Source organism: Eubalaena glacialis, chromosome 12, assembly GCF_028564815.1.
Source record: "Eubalaena glacialis isolate mEubGla1 chromosome 12, mEubGla1.1.hap2.+ XY, whole genome shotgun sequence".
Classification (NCBI taxonomy): domain Eukaryota; kingdom Metazoa; phylum Chordata; class Mammalia; order Artiodactyla; family Balaenidae; genus Eubalaena; species Eubalaena glacialis.
This window is the reverse complement of record NC_083727.1, coordinates 61,231,557-61,235,678: the sequence shown is the minus strand read 5'-3', so window position 1 is coordinate 61,235,678 and position 4,122 is coordinate 61,231,557. Positions and strand designations below refer to the sequence as shown.

Genomic DNA, 4,122 nt, shown 5'->3' with positions numbered 1-4,122 from the left:
GATTCTTTCTGGAGGGTAAATTGGTGATACATGTCAAAGCCTTAAAATGCATACTATTTGAACACAACAATTTATTTGTAGAAATATAAAGAAATACCCAGAGGAACACTAAGTGTATTTAAAGCAATGTTCATGATGACATCATTTGCAGAGTAAAACAACAACTACAAGTGGGAATGTTACTGAGTCCAAGCTTGTACTGATCGCCACACAACAGGCCAAAAAAATCAAGAGATGAATTTTTGGGGCAAGGAATAGCGACTTTATTCAGAAAGCCAGCAGACCAAGAAGATAGTGGACTAGTGTCCCAAAGAACCATCTTACCCAAGTTAGAATTCAGGCTTCTTTTTTTTTTTTTTTTTTTTAATCTAGTAATTTGTTATACTCATATGTCATAGTTAGTTGTATTTTTCAGGCTTCTTTTATACCAAAAGGGAAGGGTTTGTGGCTGGTTTTTTTGCCAAACTTCTTGGTCCCCGAATCCTTTGCTCCTGCAGCTAGCTGTCCAGCTAGATCTGGTCACAGTGTTCCTATAAACCTCCGACAAGACAAATGTTATTCTCTGTTCTGCAACTTTTTATGTTTTTATGAATGGAAAAGTGTTATACCTTTAAAGGTCAGAGCCTTGAGTATGGGCTATCTTGTATATTTCAGGCTCTAGGCAACATTCTTTTACAAAAGGTCAGAGCCATCATGACTAACCACACGCAACAGAGCACAAAGTTTAAAGCTAAAGGAATAGATTCAATAGTAGTCAGGTTTGTTCTTCTCTGTTACAGAAATAAATTTCAAACAAATTGGAATTAAGTGTAGGGGACTTCCGTTTCTTACAATGATGGATTGACAATGTAGCCCAATTCACCCTAAAAAAAAAAAAAAACTGGAAGCAATGCAAAACATCTTCCTAAATGGATCGTATAGTTAATAAGATGGTAAGAAAATACCAGACAAAGAACAGAGAAAACAATAGATTTTTAAAGAGGTATGTCCCAGTCAGTCTTTGGCTATACCTAAGTTGTAAAGCTGGAATTTTGGTAGAGTGTGAAGCAGATATTGAAGTTCAGTCCTTATCAAAGGGAACTACCCCTACTCTGGCCTGGATCCCTGGCAGGCTGTCCCCTTGGGAATAGGGAACATGAAATGTACTCTGAGCGGTTATCCACATGGTCCCAAAACCTTAAGCCTCGGTCTCAGATGGCTACCACCCTTACATGACTGGCAGAAGGAAATGAAGTTTCCCTCTGACGGAAGATATAATTTCCTGGGTCTCAAATTACTTATAAATGTAGGTTTTCAAATAAACATTTAGCAAACAACCAAAGATAATGAGGTATAAAATGAATCGAGACAGCATCAGCCACAATCAACAGAAAGAGCAAAGAACAAAAACAGACCTCTGCACTCCAGATATTAGAAATATGAAACAATTATTTTTTCCATGTTAGTGGAAATAAAAGCTAAGCTTACAAATTTCAGTAAAATCTGAAAACTATAAAAAGTGATATAATTATGCAAAAAAGCCCACCTGAAATTATAACAACTAAAATCTGAGTCAATGTTAAGAACTCAAAAGATGGGTTTACAAGCAAATTATGTATGTTTGATATATTCTGAACTTCAGGGTAGGTCATTAGAAGCTACGCAGAATGAAATGTAGAGAGAGAAAAATATAGAAAATTCAGAAAATAGTAAGAGAGCTAGAGAACCTGACAAGAGGACTTAGTTAGCACGTTTAATCTGCATCCCAGCAGAAAAGAGAGAAAATTATGCAGAGACAATTTTGAAATGACAATGACCGACAACGTCTAAGAACCACTGAAACACATCGATCCACTGATTAAAGAACCTCAAAAAGCCACAGGCAAGATAAACAAGTATTTTCTTAAAAATCTACACTTAGAGACTTAATAGTGAAATTCCAGAAAAATAACAATGTGGTACTGGCTAAACTTACTGTAGTAAGCATATGAAGCTGAAAATGTTGATGCACAGTTATAAATCTAGAAAAAGCTTCTAATATATTAAGTGGAAAACCACCACAATACAAGGGCAATAATACCTTTCAAATATGTATATCTATATAGAGGACTGTCTTGAATATACAGTAAAATGTTCAAAGTAGTAATTACTAGATGGTGGAAATTTGAGAGTCGTAAGCTCATTAGTCATTTTTAACACTTATACGTATTTTATTATTTTTCAAAAATAATTATATTCTCATAGTGTAATTTAAAAATCAAGGTTAAAACACAATACCCAGTGCTGGCGAGGGAACAGTAAAATAGATACTTTCATACTCTGCTGGTGGGGTTATATCGTGAAACAAACTCAATGTTGGGAAATTAGATTGTATGTATCAAAAACTATAAAAATAGCCATGACCATTGATCTGGTGATTTAATTTCTGGTTATTTATCCTAAGGAAATACAGACTTGCAAGAAGATTTTATGCAATGCACAGAGATGCTCAGTACACAAATCCTTTGCCTAGAACACTCTCCTTCATTGGGCACCCTTCAGGTCTCCCTTGAAATGTTGCTTCCTCAGCATGATTTTCCCTCAGTATCCAGTAGCAGTTGATACTCTTACCCAGTTCTTCCCATGATGCACTATATCACAGTTATAATTATGTGGGGTTTTTTTCATCTTTATCTGCATCATTGCCATCTTCTCCTCTTACATATATTTTAAGCTCTTTGAGGCAGGGACTACATCTTTGTTCTTGCCTCTTCTCCTTTGTGCTGAAGCAATGTTTCTAGCTCATTATGGGTAATCACTAAATTTTTAATAAATTCATAAAAATGTTTCTTTCATATTTTATTTCAATAAAAAATAGAAAACTAATAAAAGTTCAGACTGTTAATTTTTAAATGTATTATGTTATATCCATCTATTGGATACCACAGTTGTTAAAAATTAGTATTTTACAAAAATGTTTAGTGTCTTCTAAAGGTTTTTCTTATATATTGTTAAGGAAAAGAGTATGTATGAAAGAGTATTTATGTGATAAACTCACCTTTAAAAATCTCACAGATTAAAAAAAAATCTATATATCAAATATATTATCTTTTTTATTCAACTATACAAAAATATGTGTGTTTATGTGGTGTATGTATAAATGTAAACATAAACATAAATATAAATATATATCTTTAATAGGCAATTCCTCACTGAAAGGTGAATTTGAATAATGACCTAAAGTGCTTGAGGACGTGAATTGTGCTTATGTCTGGGGAACAATTTTAGGTAGGGGGAACGTCAAGTGTGAATGCAAGCATGTGCCTGGCATGTGTGAGAAAGCAAGGAAACCAGTATGGGGGAATGGACAAGGGGAAACAGGGGAGATGAATTCAAAGATCCATTAGCAGAGATTTTACTTTCTTTGTACATTTATCCTTTCTTTTAGGTTTCACTTTTTTCTTAATTATAATTGTTAAGGGCTTTTGTAATGTTTTAAAAGATATCTTAGATTTTTTCCTTAATGGTTGTCTTTTTTGAATTTCTTCTTATATATTATATTATTTCCTTTGCCTGGTTTTACACTGGTATTTTAAATTCTTTGGCTAACTCTTCAAGTTGACTTCATTTATTTTTGTACCTTTTCTTTTAAAGAAATAATGAAAATGAATGAATTATAGTTTATAAGTCTCCCTTTTTTTTTTTTTTTCCGTGTTGCTAGGTTTGCGGGATCTTAGTTCCCCGACCAGGGATTGAACCCAGGGCCACGGCAGTGAAAGTGCCAAGTCCTAACCACTGGACTATCAGGGAATTCCCTCTTTGAATATAATTTTGATTGAATTAATAAGTTTTTACATTTAGTGGGTTTTTTTGTTATTTTTTCATAGTTTTAGTTGTAGTTATTTTTAAGTATGAATTTTTCTGCTTATACAACAATAATATGTTTATGGTAGAAGAGTGGAAGAAAATCTAGAAAGGAGGAAGAAGAAAATAAATAATAATCCCACCCATCATCCACTCATTCAAATGCATATATAGTTATTTTCCTTAAATTTGGGATATTAATTACTTATAGTTTTATAACCTGAATTTTTTTGTATTTGGCTTAATAATTTTTAGACATTATAACTAATTTTTTCGTGAGAAAATACATTTTTTGTATGT

General features: G+C 33.0%; 1 non-coding gene across 1 annotated transcript; it reads right to left on the bottom strand.

Moving 5' to 3' along the window:
* Positions 1–3,695: 3,695 nt before the first annotated feature.
* Positions 3,696–3,768, bottom strand: TRNAE-UUC (transfer RNA glutamic acid (anticodon UUC)). The gene has a single exon. It is a non-coding gene; the product is annotated as a tRNA-Glu (tRNA).
* Between the last annotated feature and the right edge of the window lie 354 nt (positions 3,769–4,122).